Source organism: Leptonychotes weddellii, chromosome 6, assembly GCF_054177405.1.
Source record: "Leptonychotes weddellii isolate Sample4059 chromosome 6, ASM5417740v2, whole genome shotgun sequence".
NCBI classification, from domain to species: Eukaryota; Metazoa; Chordata; class Mammalia; order Carnivora; family Phocidae; genus Leptonychotes; species Leptonychotes weddellii.
The window spans coordinates 108,506,000-108,529,243 of NC_138374.1; the positions used below are offsets into that span (position 1 = coordinate 108,506,000).

General features: G+C 39.5%; 1 long non-coding RNA gene across 3 annotated transcripts in view; it reads left to right on the top strand.

Annotated features, from left to right (window-relative positions):
• Positions 1-23,007, top strand: part of LOC145722332 (uncharacterized) — a 48,682-nt gene extending 25,675 nt beyond the window's left edge. The window contains exons 2-4 of one of the 3 annotated variants that reach the window (XR_014146514.1): positions 7,523-7,820; positions 9,378-9,437; positions 22,573-23,007. This is a non-coding gene — a long non-coding RNA (uncharacterized LOC145722332). Of the gene's footprint in view, positions 1-7,522; positions 7,821-8,285; positions 9,208-9,377; positions 9,438-22,572 lie in introns of those variants that run through there. The other 2 variants (XR_014146513.1, XR_014146512.1) reach the window with 2 other exon arrangements.
• Positions 23,008-23,244: the final 237 nt, after the last annotated feature.

Below are 23,244 nucleotides of genomic sequence, written 5' to 3' on the forward strand. Positions count from 1 at the left end.
CCCCCCCCCCCCGGCTAATATGCTCTCTCTCTCTCTCTCAAAAGAAAAAAAAGAGAGAGAAAAACATCAGTCTACCGCACTCTAAAATTTATATTCAGTTATGATACCTGCATTACTGATCTCTGAGGCACTACAATTGGGAGGGACTCATGAGTTCCTATGACTCCCTGACAGTAGGCTTGCTGTCAAAGTTAGGAATTTACCTTATCTCATTTCATGTTCTGGAAACTTGATTTTTACAAAATGTGAGTTATCTATAAAGAAAAAAATTCTAAAGGAACTAACAAATATTTCCTAACAAACTTACTATTCATGAAAAAACCATACCTAATGCTAGGGAATATACATTGCTTGCTCTCAAAGTACTTACTATCCAGTAGGAGAGGTAATATGATGAACCTGCCTTCCATGGCATCCATTTCTCACTGTTTTGTATTAGTTACACAGCCAACACAAAACAGAAAGTAGTAAGAGCCACAGAGGAGATTCAAAGAGCTTAAGACAGAAGAGAGGGATACATTTGATGAGATTGGGAAATCTAATATCAATTGCTTTGAGCCTTCTTTTCTTTTATTGAGAAGAATAAAACGCCAGAGAGAGGGTTTTGGGGCCTTAAGATACTGTTATAGAAGGCTCTGGCAGAAATAGGACTTTCTTGAGAAATTTTGCATTTCTTTAAAGCATTGTATAGGATGGGATGAGGAAGTTCTTGTTCATGTTCACCATCTTTTCCACTAGTATAAACTCTTTCCACAGTGTTTCAAGTAGAAAGGACATGCAAATAAGTGCTCTGTGCCACAAATACTCTTGATATCTGTATATTTTAAGGTCTTTCTTTTTCTTACATTTAATAGAGATGAAATTGATTCTCAAAAGGAAAGGCTGAGACTTTGCCCTCCTAGGATCCTGGTGGTGTGTGCACACACTGGACAAGAAAATGAAAGACGTTCTGTTTTTATCTTAGTACCATTCACATGTCATCTTTTTTACTCCCAGCAGTCTAGAGATGCATTATGTAATGTGGTAGCTGCTAGCCATATTAGCTGTTTGAATTTACTTTTCAATTAATGATAATTAAAATTTAAAACATAGTTTCTCCATCACACTTGCCATATTTCAACTCCTCGATAGTCCATGTCGTTAGTGGCTACTACACTGGAGCGTGTACATAGAAAACATTCCATCACTGCAGAAAGTTCTATTGGATGATGCTGATCTAGAGTGTTAGGTAGTTCTGGAGGCTCACTGTTTGGTAAAAACTCTGTTTTCCTCTGCTCATACAACACTTCTGACAGTAGATGTGTGTGTTTTCCACACCAAGCCATTCTGACACTGTGTGGAGTTTAAATAGTCTCCACAGGTGAAGACCTCAATCATACAAGACTGCCCCCCTACTTTCGACGCCCATCGTAAGTAACGGTTCTCCAGGTTACTCATATCTTCTATTTGACTTCGCTACAAATCTGAGGTTCCTATAACATTCTACTTGAGTTTGATAATTTGCTTGGGGGGGGTCCACAGAACTCAAGAAAACAATTTAATTACTATTGTTGATTTATTACATAAGATATTTTAAAGGATACAAATGAATAGCCAGATGAAGAGATATATAAGGCAAGGTTTGTAAGGCTCCTAAGCACAGGAACTTCTGGATACACCACTCTCCCTGCATGTGGATGTATTCACCAATCTGGAAACTCCCTGAACCTCATACTTTAGGCATTTTTATGGAAGCTTCATCATGTAGGCATGATCAATTATTAACTTAATTTCTAGCCCCCTCTCTTCTCTGGAGAATGAGGGGTGGGGTGGGGCTAAAGTTTCAAGCTTCTAATCATGGCTTGGTCTTTCTGGTGACCAGCCTCCATTCAAGAGCCAACAAAGAGTTGCCTCATTAGAACAAAAGACACTCTTACCACCTAGGAAATTCCAAGGGATTTAGGAGCCCTGTGTCAGATGTTCCCATCACTCAGGAAATTACAAGGGTTTGGGGGGCTCTGTGTCATAGGAACTGGAGTCAAAGACCAACTCTTAGCAGGAATCAGGGGAAGAGATCAACATATATACTGCTTATTATTTCATACTCATAAATATTGACTATGCAGTTGGGCAATTTTTAGAGATTTTGTAATTAGAGATGAAAGACCCAATTTGCTGTGGATGAGGGAAGGAGATGTGATTCTCCTGTTTTTAGGATATAGTTAAGAACATTCTTTGAACATCAACTATTTTCGGAGTGTCTTCTGTAAAATGTGGTCTAGAATGAAAGCAAAGAGAGAGAAACTGTGCTCATGAAGATGTCTAAATCTGCGAATTTTTTAGTTATAGATAGAATGATTATATGTCCCAGTTTATGTGGGTGGTCCCAGTTTGTCCCTGTTTCTTGACACAAAGCTGTTTTGTGTTCTCCATTTGACTCTGAAGGTGTCCCAGTTGGGATGATAACTTATATGGTCAGTCTATTTATAGTTCCATTTCCTCTTTCCCTGTTGAAACTGTAGATCTGCAGAAAAAACACCCTCTCGATGTTGGTTTCTGAAACCAACTTTGCCAGGTCACATTCAGGTCGATGTGCTCACAGACTGTAAAAATGTTCCCCACATGTTCACTTTTTTACTTCTAAGTACTTACTTGCCAACTTACTTGTGACAAGTTATTCTCTTACTTAAGGATGAACTATCAGAGCGAACACTGTTTAACCAGAAAGTAAAATGACTTAAGGTGCCATAGCTTCATCAAATGCTTGCATATATTTATTTTCTGCATGAGGGTGATGATGGAAAAGAGGCTTGGCCTTGAAACAAACAAATGCAGAAATAGAAATATTTAAAGGAGAGAGAACTGATCTGGAAGGCAGAATTTCTTGCTAGCACAGTCATCTATATGAACTTAGGTTTCTCTTTTTTATGCCTTGCTCCTGTAAATTTCAGTTTTCTAGAGAGAAACGTATGATGTAAATTTAAAGCGTTCTCCATTTAAGCCAGTTTAAACTTCTAAACTTCTTCCTCCATCTTACGTATACCAGTCTCTCTCTCTCACTTCCTGGTCTCTGCATATACAGTTCCTTCTTTCCTTAAGCCTCAGCATGAGTGTCACTTACTCCAGCAAGTCTCCTCTGATTCCCTGAATTGGGGTCAAGTGATGTCATGGACTCTGTATCCCATCAAAGCACTGAGCTTTAATTTTCTCTTTACTTGTCAAAATTCCCCTTGAGACTTTAAGCTCTGTGAGGCATGTCTATTATGTGCGCTTTATCCCTCCAGCCCTAGAACAGAATCCATATAGTTGCTGCTCAGTTATATTCGTGGAAGGAAGGAATGAATAAGTGAATGAGCAAGTCTCTGCAAGTGTTTGTATCCAAGGATATAGAGCCAAGGAAGACATGGTTTCTATCCCGAAGGAGCACACAGTTAAGGCCAAACTGGAATGACTGTACTACAAGGCAAAATAAGCTTCACGGAAGAGGTAAAGGAATTCTGTAGGAATTCAGAGGGAAATGACAACACATTGGAGATAAGAAGAAACTTCTTGAAAGAGGAAGCAGTTGAGATAGGCCTTAAAGGAACGTTGGAACATTAATAGGCAAAAATAATTAATATACACTTAACATTCAATATATTGTAAACCTATTATGTATAGGAAGATACTGTTTGGGGCACTAAGTCAGTAAGACAAAAAAAAGACAGGCATCCTGTCTTAAAGGGGCCAGTGATCTAATTGGAAAACATACAGACCACTTAAAAGCCATGGTATCATGGCAAAATGTATTCTGTGCTAAAATTAACAGTGTAAACAGAGTGCTGTGGGGGGCACCTGGGTGGCTCAGTCGTTAAGCGTCTGCCTTCGGCTCAGGTCATGATCCCAGAGTCCTGGGATCAAGCCCCGCATCGGGCTCCCCGCTCAGCGGGAAGCCTGCTTCTCCCTCTCCGGCTACCCCTGCTTGTGTTCCCTCTCACACTTTGTCTCTCTCTGTCTAACAAATAAATAAAATCTTAAAAAAAAAAACAACAAAAAAACCAGAGTGCTGTGGGAGATGGGGGTGTGGCGAGGGCAGAGACAAAGAGAAGAAGGATCAATTCTGCCTGGAAATGTCTCTTGCACTAGGGTGGAGCACAGTGAAGCAAAGCCCTTCAGCTGTGAGGATTGAAGAACTTCTCGGAACTTGCCTTTGTTTCTCTTGTTGCTTGGTAACCCTCATTCTGGCTCAGGAGATGGCCACCGCTGGGAACAATTTTTTTAAAAGCTAAACTGTAAATCCCCCATTTACACATAGACCACACTTGTAAAACTCTCCTCCAGATAATTGCATATTTGGGCAATGACCCTGGCCAGGTTAAGAGCGTTTCACCCAAATTTTGCCTTCCCTTGGTGTCTGCCTATCCTTATGGGGTAATCGCTGGACTATTCTAACTTCGGTAACTCCTAGGGACATTTTGAGCTGATTTCTTCCAAAGGGAGTTGTGACTGGTTAGAACATACTTCAGGTGAGATCTGTTTATTTCCCCTTTCCCTATTGGACTCTCACTTTGGAATTATAGGCTGTGCTGCTCTACAGAGTCCCCGTGGTTTATGTGCTAAATGGTGTGCCTAGTCCAGCTGGCTGCTTCTGCCCCTGGGATGCTCCAAGGTTGCTCAGCAGCAGCCTGAGGGGGAGAGAAGTGGGTTTTTGTTGTTGTTTGTCTTCAGTTAACATGAAGCTTATACGTGGATTCTAACTCCTACCATAGACTCAAATGTACAGTGTTTGTGTGAGTGTCCAGGGGGATTGGAGCACTAATGTCAAGTGCAAATGCTGACACAAATTTGAGCATCCCCTGAGTCATCAGCATTATGGCATTTAGCTAATGACCTCTATTATAGACCACTGGAAGACATAACACCAGTATTAACTAACATCTTCTAAAAAGTCTTTGGATAAATCAAGGCCTATAAACTTCTGTAGTTTATCAAATTCCCTCCACCTCCAAATATTCCTGGAAAGATGGGAAAGTTGGCAGTGAACTTATTTTTTCTTGGGAGGGGGTGTCATCTGGACAGAAGGAACACTGTTAAATGACTCGTTGATCTAGGACTACAGAATAGTATAATGTGATGATGAAATCATCTCTAAATATGCAAATACATCTAGTCCTAATCAAGGAGAGAAATGCAATTTATACAAACAGCAGGTGATGGCCATCTACCCAAGCTATCAGCACCAAATGACTTTGCAACCTCTCCCCATTCCACAACAAAGTCTCTGCTTTGCAACTGATTTTTTTGCAAAATCTGGAATCATTATTAGTTTAAAGCAGGAAAGAAACTACAGGCCCTAAAGACAGTAAAACATTCATTTTCTTATTAATTTAAGCATAGCTGATGCAGGGTCTAAGTACAAAATATTTCAAGACATAAACCCATGATTATATGGTCAATTAAACTTTGACAAAGGAGGTAAGAATATGCAGTGGGAAAAAGACAATCTCTTCAACAAATGGTGTTGGGAAAACTGGACAGCTACACACAGAAGAATGAAACTAGACCACTTTCTTACACCATACACAAAAATTAACTCAAAATGGATGAAAGACCTAAATGCGAGACCTGAAACCAGAAAAATCCTTGAAGAGAGCACAGGTGGTAATTTCTCCAACAATGGCCATAGCAACATTTTTGTGGATATGTCTACTGAGACAAGGGAAACAGAAGCAAAAATAAACTATTGGGACTACATCAAAATAAAAAGTTTGTGCACAACAAAGGAAACAATCAGCGAAACTAAAAGACAACCTACGGAATGGAAGAAGATACATGCAAATGACATATCAGGTAAAGGGTTAGTATCCAAATTATATAAAGAACTTACACAACTTGACACCAAAAAACAAAAAAACCAAATAATCCAATTAAAAAGTGGACAGAAGACATGAACAGACATTTCTCCAAAGACTACAGATGGCCAACAGACACATGAAAAGATGTTCAACATCACTCATCATCAGAGAAATGCAAATCAGAACGACAATGAGATACCACTTCACACCTGTCAGAATGGCTAAAATCAGCAACACAAGAAACAAGTGTTGGCGAGGATGTGGAGAAAAAGGAACCCTCACGCACTGTTGGTGGGAATGCAAACTGGTGAAGCCACTGTGGAAAACAATATAAAGGTTCCTCAAAAAATTAAAAATAGAGCTACATTATGATCCAGTAATTCCACAACCAGGTATGTATGAAAGAACACAAAAACACTAATCAAAAAGATATATGCATCCCTATGTTCAAGCAGCATTATTTACAATAGCCGAACTGGGTGAGTGAAATAGGTGAAGGAGATTAAGAGTACACTTGCCATGCTGAGCACTGAATAATGTATAAAGTTGTTGCATCATTATGTTGTACCCCTAAAACTAATATAACACTCTATGTTAATTATACTGGAATTAAATTTGTTAAAAAATGAAAAAAAGTACAAAATATTTCAGAGTAGAAATAATATCTTCCTCCTGTCTCTGGCATCCCTGAGTATGACCACCCTACCCAAAGACAATTATGCTAAGCAAGTCCTTTGTCATTTGTAAACCAGACAAAAGTCTCTGGGGAAAAAACATCTTTCCCATAAAAAGAAAAAAGAAAAAAAAATCTCTGACTTTTATGGCTAATTCTTGGGGAGGATTTGGTTTTTTATTTATAGTTCTTTAAACAGATACAGTAGTATCCAAAAGAGGGTGAGTAAGGAAAAATAAACTCTCTGTAGGAGGGAATTTAAAGAAAGAGACACACACCCATATGGTGTCTGTTATAAACACTTTATGAAACTATTCTTTGGAATCAGCAGTCTTACTGCCAAAGAAAGTCGAAAATCTTGTTGCTATTGACTCTGAGCCACAAAGAAACTACTGACCAACTGCCACATCCTTCCATTTTGTCGATTCAATTACCATTTTCTTGCAAGTGGAAACATCTCACTGTGTGTCCGAGAAATCTCTTACCGCAATATTTGAAGTGCAGAGCTCTGGGGAGGGCAGATTCCAGCCAGAAACAGACATGTCCCTTTAAAGCAGGTGTCTCACACTGGCTCAGTGGATGCTAACCCTAGCGCGTTCTGGGCACACCCGTGCCCCTGGGGCTTGCAATAATATCACAGGGAAAATACGAGTTGCTGGTGAAGGTGAGGAGGGAGCACGAAGCTACCTATTGTTCCAGCAAAGTGCTTACAGAGTGTACCGTGCAGGATGCATATCACCCCCTTTTGAATACCTCAAACCTCTATGTGGTTTCTTTATTAGAGCCGAGAGGGAAATAAAAGGGGAAGATAGGAGACTCATGCATAGACAAGAACTAAGACACCACTGAAACCGTTACCAAGATCATTGCTCTAGGAGGAAGGGAGAATTCGCAAGCGCCCCAATTGTCCAAGTCATTCTTGCGTGTTTTCAAGTTCCTTCCGTGCTCAGCATCCTCAGAATTCCCATTCCCTGTGCTTATGACATGTTGAAATCTCACACGTTGAAATGTTACTTTTTTGTTTATTTCTTTCCAGCCCCCGAAGAGCATGGCTTTTGGTGGGCTCGTGCCTGCGACAGCTTCACACGGGGACAGGCTTCTGTAAAGAATGGAGAGAAACATCTGGATCAGAATCCCCAACCATGGAGTGACACATTGCTGGGTGTTGTAAAAAGGCTTTGGCTGAGCTCCAGGAAGAGCTGGGTGAAGCAGACATGGGAAAGCTCCAGCTGTCCATAAATACATTCCCAGAGTCACAAAGACGGGTGTTTGCTTTGTTCTGAAAAAAAGCTGTTTTTCTTCTGAGGTTGGAGTATCAGCAGAACTCAGTAAATGTAAGCTCATCCTGTCAGCTACGGGTAATCCTCTTCTACCAGTCCTGTTGACCCAGAGGAGATCGTGTCACTTCTGTTCCATCCCTAATAGGACTAGCAGGGGTCTTGAAAAATTACATTATTCGAAATTCTCAGGCATGCTCAATGGAAAGAGGCAATTACTAGGTGTAAATTTGGAAACCAAAATCCCACCTTCTCTACAAGACTTTCAGCTAAAATGCCCTCTCTTGGCCCCGAATTCCTGTACATGGTCCTGAGGTTTGACCAAAACAGCTCTGACCTTCCACTCAGTTATTTTGCTACGGACATTTTGTGTCCCCACATGGATTTTGGATTGTTAGAGGGAAGAGGCCTTGTTTTAGCTTTCCCTTTATTTCCTAGTAACACCTCCTTCAATAAGCCTATATTAAGCGCTTGTGAAATACTTGCTTAATTAATGAATGATTCTTCCTTCTCTTCCATCAGTCCCCTCAGACTAAATCGACGCCCTCAATATTTGACACTCTAGAGTGCCCCTGGTAAACTGCTTTTGTGGTTCTGCTATTAATCTTCACAACTGCAGCAAAATCAGACACGAATCATCTGGAGAGAGCCACCCAGTGATCATCTCAACATGAGACACTCGATATGCTCTTGCAGCTCTCACTCCACCCTGGCAACAACCTTCAGAGGAAGGGAGGGGACAGAACACATTTCCCAATGACAGAGTCACTGAAAACAAAGTAAAGCAGATAATATGGTCAAGTTACATAAATTATGATTAATGTTGGGAATGGCCAGCCTTGTTAAATGATGCTCTTCCTATGTCATTTGGATTGCAATCCTAAAGGTCATTACCATTGAGAAACTAAAAAAAAATCTGGTCAAAAAAACAACTATCACCAATTCTAAGCAACCTGGACGTAGGTAAAGTTTGTCCTACACGTGCCTCCTACCCACTGTTCCGTATCCTGCCTCCAAGCCAACTGCTTTCTCAGTCACGAATTGTTCAGTTTTCTACTATTGTTCCTGCCATCAAAAAAAATCTGTTACAGGGCATCTGGATGGCTCAGTCAGTTAAGCAGCTGCCTTCGGCTCAGGTCATGATCTCAGGGTCCTGGGCTCGAACCTTGCATCGGGGAGGGGGGTCCCTGCTCAGTGGGAAGTCTGCTTCTCCCTCTCCCTCTGCCCCTCTCCCCATTCCTGCTCTGTCTCTCTCCCTCCCAAATAAAGTCTTTGAAAAAATCTGTTACAAACATACAGAACTTGCTAACTTTTCCCCTGTGAGAAAAAATGCTTTAAAGAAGATGCAGTAAAACAGTGATAATGAATACAAATACATTGTTAATGACAGATATTCAAGCATTAGCCACTCCAGATGAAAGAAATATATGTATTTTTTTTTTAAATTTAAGGGTAAGTAACTACTAACAGTGAGTATTAACGAGGCCAGCTGTAACTGTAATAAACATCTCTTGCAGAAATAAGTTGTCAGATATCGTTGCACAAATCACTTAATGTTATTTTATTTATTTATTTTTTAATTTTATTTTATTATGTGTTGTTTTATTTGTAGAGGGAGAGATCATCTCACCCAGCTGTTTGGTGATCCAGTATCCTGGAATAAAAACAGATAAGGTCAGCAATGAATCTTTCCTGAGACTGTGATGATATTTTCACTTTAGAGGTCTGGGTTTGCCCGGAAAGGAACAGCCAAATGTATTAGCAAAAGGAAAGAAATCACTTCCAAGCTTTTATTTTGTAAGAGAATCTCCAAACGGGTCCAACTGCTAGCTAGTGGCTCTTCACCCCACCTACCTGCTCTCACGTTTTGGTTGTTTCTGCCACCTGACACTGACGTGTATTTGAATTCTGTGCCATTTAATTTTGGTCCAAGCGTGGACACAAACTCATTTCTTTGTTTCCTCCTTAGCACAGCTAAGACAGATTGGAACTTTCACAAAAGATTTTTTAAAATACCAATTAAAACAAAACAAAAAAAGAAAAGAAAAGGAACATAAAATATATAAGTGCATGAAAACTATGGCATATAAACTACAGTTTCCTAATTTTATTTGTGCTGGTGTGCACCAAGGGCTTGTAGACCTTGTCCTATTTTACACCCTGAGATGGTTTACTTAACCTCAAATGGCTGACACAAATTTACAGCCTTCTCCCTCTCGAGGAGGAAGAATTTTCCTGACCCTCTTAGGGTCCCTGGCTGGGTCTGAAAATTAAACTGACAAAGACAGAGTCACAGGAGAAAAGCATGCAAATTTATTAAATTGGTTACATAGACATGGGAACCTTCCCAAGACAATGAAGACGCAAGTGAGCAGAGCAGGAAGCTTTTATACCTTTCAGACAAAGACACGATAAATATGTGATAAGTTGACAACACAAAGGGGTTTGGGCTAGGGGTAGTAAATGGTGAAGAGGTAAGAAGGTGTATTTATACACCCTTCTAGGCTCTGAAGTCCCATTCTCTAGGGTTAAGGATGTTTTCCCTTCCCCTCATGTAGGGAGGATACCTTTCACATGGGAGATTTTGCTCCTACTTTCAGGGAACAAACACAAGAGGTTGGGGAGGAGGGAACAATCAGAGTGACCTTCCTCTTTCAACCATTTTCTCAAATTCTTTCAGTGTAAGATATTCAATAGGCTAAAAGTGCCATATTTGGGAGTGGTGTGTCCTGAACCCCATTTATTTTGCCTGTGTTCTGACTTCCAAAATCTGGCTTGGCTTTCTATGGGGGAAATCATTTGAGCATCCTCAGTTTCTTTCTACACATCTTACCCACAAGGTGGTCCAGATCAAGAGAGAGAGATTTCCACTCAACCACCCGGGCTTCCCTCTTCCTTTCCCCACCAGTACAGAGCCTCTTCCTATGTTCTGACAGGAAAAACACATATTTTAGTCAACTGATTGATGCCATGAATGACCCCACTCTTGAGGTGAGATTCTCCCACCTGCACACACCAGATCCTTTAGAGGTCCAATGATCTAAAATACCATAAATGACTAATTAACATAACATGCCCAGGTCCATACAATGAGAGTGGGTAAGGCAAGATGGCAGTTCAGGAGCTGTACCTGCTCCCATAAAAATCAGGATATGTTCTCCCCCAAACCCAACTTAACATTGGAAAGTACCACATTTGTCCTTACCCACCAGCCCATCAGCCCAGTGGGCTTATGTCATAAAATGCTTATTAAAGCAAAGAGGCTTGATGACCCTTCCACCACTATACTTTTTACATAAAATGACTCCTACTGATTTATTTGTATATATTATTTCCATCACTAAAATCTTTCCTTTATTCTGTTCTCATGAGATCAGTTTGCTCAAACCTACATAGGACCCTGAATTTATTAGATAAGGTTGGATGAGCCTTTGCAAAGAGAATCCATGTGGAAATTGTGGAGAAACTGGGCACAATTGCCACCCAAAATGTGTCTCTTTGGCATGAGGATTATTTTAGGCTGATTATTTTTAAGAAACAGAAGACTCCAGAAGTTTTTCTTTTTACCTTCCGCTTAACTGCCCCAAATAATTTAGACAAGGAGCCTTCATGAACCAAAAAGAGAGCTATTAGCAAAGCTAATTTTGTTTTAGGTGAGAAAGACTTCACAAATCTTGGCAAACATTTGTTTACCAAATATTTGCTCTTCCCACCTGCTAGTGAATTGTCTTTCTCCCTTTTGAAGTTCCAGACCCCTGCTTCTCCTTAGCTCAAGGTAGCGTGTAAGCCTCAGCTGCCTGTCTGTGGGTTTCATATTCCTCTGTGGCCCCTTTGTATAGATAATTAAATTCATTTCTCTCCTGTTAATCTGTTTCATATCAATTTGTTTTGTTTCAAGTTTTTATTTAAATTCTTGTTAGTTAACATAGAGTGTAATATAGTTTCAGGAGTAGAATTTAGTGATTCATCACTTACATATAACACCCAGTGCTCATCTCAAGTGCCCTCCTTAATACCCATCATCCTTTCAGCCCATCCCCTGCCCTCCTCCTCTCCAGCAACCCTCCGTTTTTTCTCCATAGATAAGAGTCTATATCTTTTGCCTCTCTCTCTCTCTCTTTTTTCTTTCCCCTATGTTCATCTGTTTTGTTTCTTAAATTCCACACGAGTGAAATCATATAGTATTTGTCTTTCTCTGACTGCCTTATTTTGCTTAGCATAATACCCTCTAGCTCCATCCACATCATTACAAATGGCAAGATTTCATTCTTTTTTATGGCTGAGTAATATTCCATTGCATATATTATATATACCACATCTTCTTTAACCATTCATTAGTCAATGGACATTTGGGCTCCATAATTTGGCTAATGTTGATAATGCTGCTATAAACATTGGGGTGCATGTGTCCCTTCTAATCAGTATTTTTGTATCTTTTGGGTAAATACCTAGTAGTGTAATTGCTGGATCATAGGGTAGTTCTATTTTTAACTTTTTGAGGATCCTCCATATTGTTTTCCAGAGTGGCTGCACATGTTTGCATTCCCACTAATAGTGCATGAGGGTTCCCCTTTCTCCGAATCCTCACCAACATCTGTTGTTTCCTGTGTTGTTAATTTTAGCCATTCTGACAGGTGTGAGGTGGTATCTCATTGGGGTTTTGATTTGTATTTCCCTGATGATGAGTGATGTTGAGCATATCTTTTCATGTGTCTGTTAGCCATCTGGATGTCTTCTTTGGAAAAGTGTGTATTTATGTCTTCTGCCCATTTCTTAACTAGATTATTTATTTTTTGGGGTGTTGAGTTTGGTAAGTTCTTTACAGATTTTGGATACTAACCTTTCATCAGATATGTCATTTGTAAATATCTTCTCCCATTCCATTGGTTGTCTTTTAGTTTTGTCAATTGTTTCCTTTGTTGTGCAGAGACTTTATATCTTGATTAAGTCCCAATAGTTCATTTTTGTTTTTGTTTCCCTTGCCTCCAGAGACATGTCTAGTAAGAAGTTTCTATGGCCGATGTCAAAGAGGTTGCTGCTTGTCTTCTTCTCTAGGCTTTTGATGGTTTCCTGCCTCACATTTAGATCTTTCATTCATTTTGAATTTATTTTTGTGTATGGTATAAGAAAGTTTCATTCTGCATGTTGCAGTCCAGTTTTCCCAACACCAAATGTTCAAGAGACTGCCTTTTTTCCATTGGATATTCTTTCCTGCTTTGTCAAAGATTAATTGACCATATAGTTTTAGGTCCATTTCTGGATTTTCTATTCTGTTCCATTGATATATGTGTCTGTTTTTGTGCCAGTACCATACTGTCTTGATGACTACAGCTCTGTAATATAGCTGGTGTCTGGATTTGTGATGCCTCCAGCTTTGCTTTTCTTTTTCAAGATTTCTTTGGCTATTTGGGGTCTTTCATGGTTCCACACAAATTTTAGGATTGATTGTTCTAGTTCTGTGAAAAATGCTATTGGTATTTTGATAGGGATTACATTAAATGTGTAGATTGCTCTGGATGGTATAGACATTTTAACAATATTTGTTCTTCCCGTCCATGAGCGTGGAATGTTTTTCCATTTCTTTGTGTCATCTTCAATTTCTTTCATAAGTGTTCTATAGTTTTCAAAGTACAGATCTTTTATGTCTTTGGTTAGGTTTATTCCTAGATATCTTATGGGTTTTGGTGCAATTGTAAAAGGGATTGATTCCTTGATTTCTCTTTCTGCTGCTTCATTATCAGTGTATAGAAATGCAACAAATTTCTGTACATTGATTTTGTAGCATGAGACTTTACTGAATTCATTTGTTAGTTCTAGCAATATTCTGATGGAGTCTTTCTAGTTGTCTACATAGAGTATCATGTCATCTCTGAAACTTTGACTTCCTTCTTGTTGATTTGGATGCCTTTTATTTCTTTTTGTTGTCTGATTGCTGAGGCTAGGACTTCCAGGACTATGTTAAATAACAATGGTGAGAGTGGACATCCCTATCTTGTTCCTCAGTCTTTCCCCATTGAGGATGATATTAGCTGTGGGTCTTTCGTATATGGCCTCTAAATGAAATAGAGGTATGTTCCCTCCTTTCCTCCTTTGTTGAGGGTTTTTATCAAGAATGGATGCTATACTTTGTCAAAGGCTTTTTTGGTATCTATTGAGAGGATTATATGGTTCTTATCCTTTCTTTTATTAATGTGGTGTATCACGTCAATTGATTTGTAAATATTGAACCACGCTTGCAGACCAGGAATAAATCCCACTTGATCATGGTGAATGATTCTTTGAATGTACTGTTGGATTCAATTTGTTAGTATTTTGATGAGAATTTTTGCACCCCTGTTCATCAGGGATATTGGCCTGTAATTCTCCTTTTTGGTGGGGTGTTTGTCTGGTTTTGGAACCAAGGTAATTCTGGCCTCATGGAATGAGTTTGGAAGTCTTCCTTCCCTTTCTATTTTTTGGAACAGTTTGAGAAGAATCGATATTAACTCTTCTATAAATGTTTGGTAGAATTCCCGTGGGAGTCATTTGGCCCTGGACTTTTGTTTTTTGGGAGATTTTTGATTACTGACTCAATTTCTTTCCTGTTTATGGGTCTGTTTAAATTTTCTATTTCTTCCTGTTTCAGTTTTGCTAGTTTTCGTGTTTTTGGGAATTTATCCATTTCTTCCAAGTTGCCCAATTTGTTGGCATGTCACTTTTCATACTATTCTCTTATAATTGTTTGTGTTTCTGTGGTGTTGGTTGTGAAGAGATCACATTCCTCTCCCATTCATGATTTTATTTATTTGTGTCCTTTCTCTTTTCTTTTTGATAAATCTGTCTAGGGGCTTATCAATTTTATTAATTCTTTTGAAATACCAACTCCTAGTTTCATTGATCTGTTCTACTGGGGTTTTTTGTTTGTTTGTCTCTATGTCATTTATTTCTGCTCTAATTTTCATCATTTCCCTTCTTCTTCTAGCTTTAGGCTTCATTTGTTGTTCCTTTTCTTACTCCTTTAGGTGTAAGGTTTGGTTGTGTATTTGAGATTTTTCTTGCTTCTTGAAGTAGGCCTGTATTGCTATATAATTCCCTCTTAGGACCACTTTTGTTGCATCCCAAAGGTTTTGGACTGTTGTGTTTTCATTTTCATTTGCTTCCAAGTATTTTTTTATTTCTTCTTTAATTTCCTTGTTAACCCATTCATTCTTCAGTAGGATGTTCTTTAACCTCCATGTATTTGTGGTCCTTCCAAATTTTTTCTTGTGGTTTACTTCAACTTTCATAATGTTGTGGTCAGAAAATATGCATGGTATGATCTTAATCTTTTTGTATTTGTTAGAGTCTGATTTGTAACCTAGTATGTGATCTATCCTGGAGAATGTCCCATGTGCACTCAAAAAGAATGTGTATTCTGAGCATGGAGGACATTAGGAGAAGGAAGGGAAAAACGAAGGGGGGAAAATTAGAGGGAGAGATGAACCATAAGAGACTGTGGACTCTGAAAAACAAACTGAGGGTTTTAGAGGGGAGGGGGGTGGGGGGATGGTTTAGCCCAGTGATGGGTATTAAGGAAGGCATGTACTGCATGGAGCACTGGGTGTTATATGAAACAATGAATCGTGGATCACTACATCAAAAACTAATGATGTATTGTATGGTGACTAACATAACATAATAAAATTAAATTAAAAAAAAAAAGAATGTGTATTCTGCTGCTTTAAGGTGAAATGTTCTGAATAGATCTGTTAAGTCCATCTGGTCCAGTGTGTCATTCAAAGCCATTGTTTCCTTGTTGGTTTTCTGCTTAGATGATCTGTCCATTGCTGTAAGTGGGGTGTTAAAGTTCCCTACTATTATTGTATTATTATCAATGAGTTTCTTTATGTTAGCTATTAATTATTTTATGTATTTGAGTGCTCCCAAGTTGGGGGCATAAATATTTACAATTGTTAGACCTTCTTTTTCAATAGACCCCTTTATTATGATATAGTGCCCTTCTTCATCTCTTGCTACAGTCTTTGGTTTAAAATCTAGTTTGTCTGTTTTAAGTATGACTACTCGGGCTTTCCTTTGACATCCCTTAGCATGATAAATGGTTCTCCATCCCCTCACTTTCAGTTTGGTGGTGTCTTTAGGTCTAAAGTGAGTCTCTTGTAGGCAGCATATAGATGGGTCTTATTTTTTTGTCCATTTTGACACACTATGTCTTTTGATTAGAGCATATAGTCCATTTACATTCAGAGTGATTATTGATTGTTATGAATTTAGTGCCCTTGTATTACTTGTTAAGTCATTGTTTCTGGATATTTTCTCCGTTCCTTTCTACTCTTTGTTGCTTTTGGTCTTTCTTTCCCACTCAAAGAGTCCCCTTTAATATTTCTTGCAGAGCTGGTTTAGCGGCCACGAACTCCTTTAGTTTTTGTTTGTCTGGGAAACTCTTTATCTCCCCTTCTATTCTGAATGACAGCCTTGCCAGATAGAATATTCTTGGTTGCTTATTTTTCCCATCTGCATTTTGAATATATCATGCTACTGTCTTCTAGCCTGCTAAGTTTCTGCAGACAGATCTGATGCGACCCTTATTTGTCTTCCCTTGTAAGTTAGGGATTTCTTTTCCCTTGCTGCTTTTAGGATTTTTTCCTTATCTCTATATTTTGCAAATTTTACTATGATATGTCTTGGTGTTGGCCTGCTTTTGTTAATTTTGATGGGCCTCCTGGATTTGGATGTCTGTTTAAGTTCTCTGTGCCTCCTGGATTTGGATGTCTGTTTCCTTCCACAGATTAAGGAAGCTTTCAGCTATAATTTCCTCAGGTAAACCTTCTTCTCCTTTTTTCCTCTCTTCTTCTGGGACTCCTATGATACAAATGTTATTATACTTAATGGAATTGCTGAGTTCCCTAAGTCTACATTCGTGATTCAGTATTTTTCTTTCCCTCTTCAACTTTATTATTTTTCATAGTTTTATCTTCTATATCATTTATTCATTCCTTTGTTTTTTCCATCCTGTGGTCATTACATCCAGTTAGTTTTGCATCTCAGTTATAGTATTTTTTATTTCAGACTGATTAGTTTTTAGGTCTTTTATCTCTGCAGTAAGGGACTCCCTGGTGTCTTCTATGCTTTTCTCAAGCCCAGCTAGTATCCTTATGATTGTTTTAAATTTTGGGTTAAGCATATTAACTTATATTTGTTTCAATTAGATCCCTGGCCATGACCTTTTCTTGTTCTTTTTTTGGGATGAATTCCTCCATCTTGGCATTTTGTCTAGGTCTTTGTCTTCTGTGTACTAGGAAAGCCTGTTTTCTGTGTATTAGGAAAGACTGTGTATTAGGACAGTTTCCTCTCCTGAGAGTAATGGCTTTATTAAGAAGAGTGTCCAGTGCCTCATGCTTCAGAAAGTGTTTCTGGTATATGGTGTGTGCACTCTCCTGCTGTGTTTTGGTTGCTCTATCCCTCAGGTCCATCCTCCGCAGAGCTTCTCCTTGCCTGCAGTGGGGAGTGTTTGAACCTTGTACAGAGTGTGGTGAGTTTTAACTAGGTGTACTCTGGTTTTGCTTGTTAAAAGAGACCGGCTGATATTTCCAGTAGAACTGAAACTTTGCACACTCTATGTTCGGTAGACATGGTGTGCGGCGGGGGCTGGGGCAGGTGGGGTTGTGCTGGTGTTCTGGGGGAAGGGCCTGCTGCTCTGGTTCTCAGGCACTTGCCTTAGTAAAGAAGCACCTGCAGAGCGCAGAGGGGTGGGGCTTGGTGTAAGCAGCTCTGGCCTCCACTGTTGGCACTGTGCTGCTCACTGAAGTCAGTCTGTGCTGATGGGTGGGGGAGAAAAAATGGCACCAGCCCTCTTCTTCATCCCCAGAGAGGGGAGATTGCACCTCCCTCCCCCTCCCTGCTGTCTGGGAAGCCCTCCCAGAAGAATGAACAATCTCCCTTCGTGTATCTTAGGCATCCCTCATATTCCTGCCTTCACCCTGCCTATGCCTGGGCCATCTGCCTGCCTGGCAGTGCAGTGCACCTGTGTATTACCCCAAGCAGGCCAGGTGAATTTCACAACTCCAAACTTTGGGTACCTGGCATGGTATGGACCCATGCACATCCTTTGGGGGAGGGTCTCACCTCACTGGGGCTGGTGCTGGTTTGTCCCAGGGCAGTTGCACCAATGTGCAGGAGCTTAAAGCTTAGAGTAAAGCACAACAAAAAGCTGATGTCCAGGTTAGCCATCCTCAGCAGGTGTATCTGCCCCTATGCTAAGGAATGGGGCAGTGCAATGGCACCTGCCAGCTCTTTTGTCCCCTGAGAGGCAATGCTACCTCTCCCAGATGCACTCTAAGAAGGGAGAACCATCTCTCCCCGTCCATACCAGGGGATCCTCAAATTGCAACCTCCACTCCCACGCCTCTGATTTCCTTCTCCACAGGAGCACTGCAGTGCCTGCTGGGCTCAATACTAGCCAAGTCACTGACCTCTAACACTCCACTCTTTGAGCTCTGCTGGTTGTAAAAACTCACGAGAATCAGTCCCTCTTGTTTTCCTAGTCAAAACTGTTTACCTTGTGCAATCCCCTGTGTGTTGCTCTCTCTCTCTCTCTCTCTCTCTCCCCCTTGCCTCTCTCCATGATCAGGGATCATGTCAGTTTGATTATTAGATCAGTTAGAAGAACATAGAAGAGTAGAAGAAACTCCCCATGCCCTACCCCCCCCCACACACACACAAATTCCCAAAAAGGAAGATTAGGTATTTGGTCATTATTGAGGGTTTGTGCTTGTCATTCGAAGTTCAGCCATTCTAATTGAATGACAAATGTCTGAAAGCTAATGAGTAGGAAAAAGGAGCCTGCTAAATTATGGCAACAGCTTCCTCCTCTTTATTTTTTAATGTATTCTTTTAAGTTTTTATTTTTAAATAATCTCTACACCCAATGTGGGGCTTGAACTCATAACCCTGAGATCAAGAGTCACAGCTTCCACCAATTAAGCCAGTCAGGCACCCCATACTTCCTGCTTTTTAAAAACAATGATGAATGAGTTGAAATAAAAAGCTGCATTTCTCACTTCTGGCCTCTGAAGCCTGAGAAAAGCAGGATATGGACTTCTGACCTATTAATCTTACCAACTTCATAAACATGAATTCAGACAAAAACAAAGTGTTTTCTATTCACTGGAGAAGGAAACAGCTCTAGAAGACATTTGTTGCTCAACTCAGAAATATCTAATCAAATTCAGGAGTGATTATTTGGAATAAACTCTAAATAAGTGAGCTAAAAAATAAACAAATACATCTATCAGCTTGGAATCTTTCTGCCACCCACCTCAAGCCCCCTTAACCAATAGGATTTGCTCTTGCTTATTCTTCCTGACCCTACTGCCAAATTTTATTCCCAGCCTGCTACTTAAGCCTTCAGTTTCCTTCATCCTTGCTATTTACTCCTAAAACCTAAAAGAAAAAAAACAAAAAAAAAAACAGACCCAAACCATCACCTCTGCTTTCCCTTCAAAATAATCCAAGTGACTCCAATCCTGCTGTCCACCACCTGACTTTCCTGCTAGGCCCACACCCCCCACACCCACAGCTAGCCTGTTGAACAGGTTTACCTTTATTCCCTCTTATCTGAACAGAAACCAAGCTATCTTGATAATACTTCATGCCCAGCTGCCTTTTCTTATGAAATCCCTATTGTCTACTCCTACTTATTTTATGATAGAAATTTCTATCCTGCTGTGCCTTTAAGCCCATCAATCCATTTTCATTAAAAGTCTTTCCAGCCCTTGATTTAATTACTTCCAGAATGTACACGCACAGTCCATATGGCTCTTATGATGACATTTACTCTCCCGTTTTTTTGTCTCAAGGAATCCATCTTCTCATCAGGAGCTGGAATAATCTTTCTAAATTGCATATCTGTTTATATTCTTTCCCACTATTAAATTGTTTAATGATTCTCTATAACCTATTGGGTAAATTCCAAGCCTCTCACATGCTTGGAAATCTATTATTATGGCATCGTTCTAATTTTACTTTCTGACATGCCCCACCCCCAAAATTTTCTCTCTCTCATTCCAGCCATGCCAAACTGCAATACATCCATATATACATACAGGGTGCTTACTTCTGCCCACCATTTTCCAGGGTAATTGACAAACCCCTACATTTCCACAGACACACCCAGGAAACCTGCTTCTCACTTTTTAGGAGGTATAAGTATTTTCTACTATGTGTGTCACGCCACGAAAATTCCAATATAACCTCACTTTTTAGGACGTGTAAGTATTTTCCACTATGTGTGTCACATCACGAAAATTCCAAGAACAGAGTATACCTGGGGATGGACAGCTGGTTCACTGCTTTTCAACTCTATGTGATCTGACCAAGGTGATAGCCAGAACTCTCTCAGAGCCACGAGTTCTCTGAGATTCCTGGACGAGAGTGTGACACGTGGGTGTTTTAATAACTGGCGTCCCCTTAAGTCGGTGTTATTTAAACTCTGGTTCAGTATTTATTTAGTAAGATGGGAAGAAGATGACCTTTAGTAATAAAAAATGTGTGTTACATTATGTTAAAACTTATAATGCAGGATTCATGATCTCATCATCACAGCTAATATTGTTTGCAATATATCACATACTGTGATAAGTATGTTATATCCATTTTTTCATTTGTTCCTCAAACTATTTAGTCCTACTCTTATCATCTTACTTCAGTTACACCCTCACCGACTTCTGCTATTTCTAGTTACCCCAACCTGCTATACTTCTTCTTTTCCATAGCAATGTTCACATTCTAAAGTACTATTTACCTGTTTATTATGTTTACTGCTCCTTTTCTGTCTTTTCTTTACAGAATATACATTCCACAAGACATCAGCCTTTTAAAAAAAATTCTACCTGATTATAGACGTACATAGTAGGTGTTCTATAAATATTTGTTTCATGAGTAGCCAAAGCTCTATGAAATAAATAGTATTTTTAAATCCTCATTTCACAAATAAGGAAATTGAGACACAAAGAGGTTAGCACATACAGCAGGTAGATGGAGGACCCAGAATTTGAATGGCCAGTGGATTCCAGAGTTTCTTAACATTACACAGCAGGTAGCATAGCAATTTATTTGGAATTTTATTTCACTTAAAAGTTATCATCAGTCTTGATCACAAAGGTTAGCAGTCCCTTTTACAGATACAGCCATTGAATATTGTTTGAAAACTCATGAAAACTTCAAATATTGTTTAGGAAACTTTATTTCTGGTTTTTATGTTCCAAAAAGTGTTTCCTTCTTGGACATTGTTTATATTCTCCCTTTAGGTTTTATTTGTTTCTGTTGTTGTGGTAATTTTCCAAACCAGGAAACTACTTTGGAACTATATTTAGGATGTTTAAATTTAGATAATAAGCTAAATTGCTTCTTCCAGGCAACAGCGTCATGCTTTCTATGGTTTCAGAATTCTAACTGCCCAAAATACAAGGTATTGTCAGCCAGATGGTTCTTTCTAATGGTTGGAGTCATGGCTTTTAGCAGCATGCTTTCCCATCTCATGAATATCTCCACAGAGACACGACGCAATGGGCAAGGGCTGGTGAGTTCATTTTTTCTAAAGTACGTCAGCATACACATGCACAGGGATGAAACTAATATGCATTTGTTTCTACTAAAGAAAAACACACTCCTCCTGTGTCTCCTCTATTCTCAACACTTCACTACAACACCATTCACTTCTGACACCAGATGTGTGGCGTTTCCACACACCAGGCAATTCTGAGACATCAGCTGGATACCTGACAATTCAGTTCAATCCTGACACTATCTACCTGGTGATGGTTCTGCTCCCACACGTTAAGGGGTCAGTCCTACCAGACTGTTCCCCACCCCCGCTTAGATGTCAATCACAAATCCAGGTTGTCACCTGTCCTTCTGACCCATGGGTATAAACTGGAGGTTCCTAGGACATGCTCCTCGGGTTCCACTAATTTGCTAGATTGGCGTGTAGACCTCAGGAGAACGTTTTACTTACGAGATTTCCAGTTTATTATAAACAGATGCAACTCACAAACAGCCAAATGGAAGGTATGTAGGAAAGGGTGAGGAGGGGCCATGACTTCTCTGGCACCAATCTCCCTGCATCTCCACATGTTCACCACCCAGGATGCTCTTGAACCCAGTCCTTTGTTTGTTTGTTTTTTATGGCTGCTTCATTACAGAGGCACAATTGATTAAATCATTGACCATTGGTGATTGAACTCGATCTCTAACCCCACTCTTCTCCCGCGAGGTCAGGGATGGGGCTGAAAGTTCCAACCCCATAGCAGAAAAAAACCACTTGCTGGCAAATCAATACCAAATTATTGTCTTCTTTCTTGGTGACCACAAAGAATTATTCCAGCACTAATTTGATATATTGTGTCTGACCCTGTTCAGGGAACACAGATGTGCAGAACCCTGAGGAGAGCTTTTAGAAGGGTTCATCATATAAATGTTGAGCCTTGGGAGGTGAAACCATGGAAGTGGCAAGGTGGCCCCTGGAAGCAGAATGAGCTGTGTCTGAGAAAGCTTGAAGTCTGGCTTTAAGGTTAGAAGTGAACCACTCCAGAGAGGGCATCTTCAAGGGCGTATCAAATACACATTTTGGCCTCCTGCCAAAAGGCCAAGTACAGGAATATAATAGTTGATCAAAATGGAGGCCAAAGCTTATTATGAAGATCATGGAATGCATTTGGATGCTGGAGGGAGAAAAATTAGATATTTTGGGTAAACCAAGACAGTTGAACAATTATTGCAAATGTATTATGAAAGTTTAATAGTCGAACTTTTTAATGTTTCTATTCTCATGCAGGAACAAGAATTTATCAAGAATTTCTCAGCACTGTCTGCTGCTGGGTTGTTCCCGTGGTTATTTTACTGCTTCTTTGTGATACTTCCCAGACCTTCATTTTCCAATGAAGTCCGAAGAGCAAGGTATTTGGGAACTATGGCATTTTTTATTCACAATTTCTTCCTTTTTTCCTATATCTTATAATAGTTTATTACATTATAATTGATGATACTTTATCATGAATGTCACATGTGATTTGGAAGTTTTTTCTCTTTTTTTATCACATTTGAAGTGGCAGCATTGACACTTTTTCCGTTCTGCTTTGGTGAGTTCCTAGAGGACTTGTGTAAAAACACAGTGGCCTAAAGGAACTAAAATAACTCAATACAGCTATGAAAGATCATTTTGTTTAACACAACGAGTGCTATCATATCAAGCAATTCCATAAAAATTACCACTTTGATGGAAATTCTTGTTTTGCCTTGTGCATTCAATTTTATTAGATGTTTGTTGGCTAAAAATTTATGTTTTCCCTAAAGTTGTCCTTATAATTCACTGTCAATATTTAATATTAACGGTAAAACTATTTCCCCATTTATTTAAATATTTGAACGTTTTTTGTACATACAGTCAATAGGTTTAACAGTGATTTATCACAGTAATACATATTAGGGATATTTGTAATAAGACATG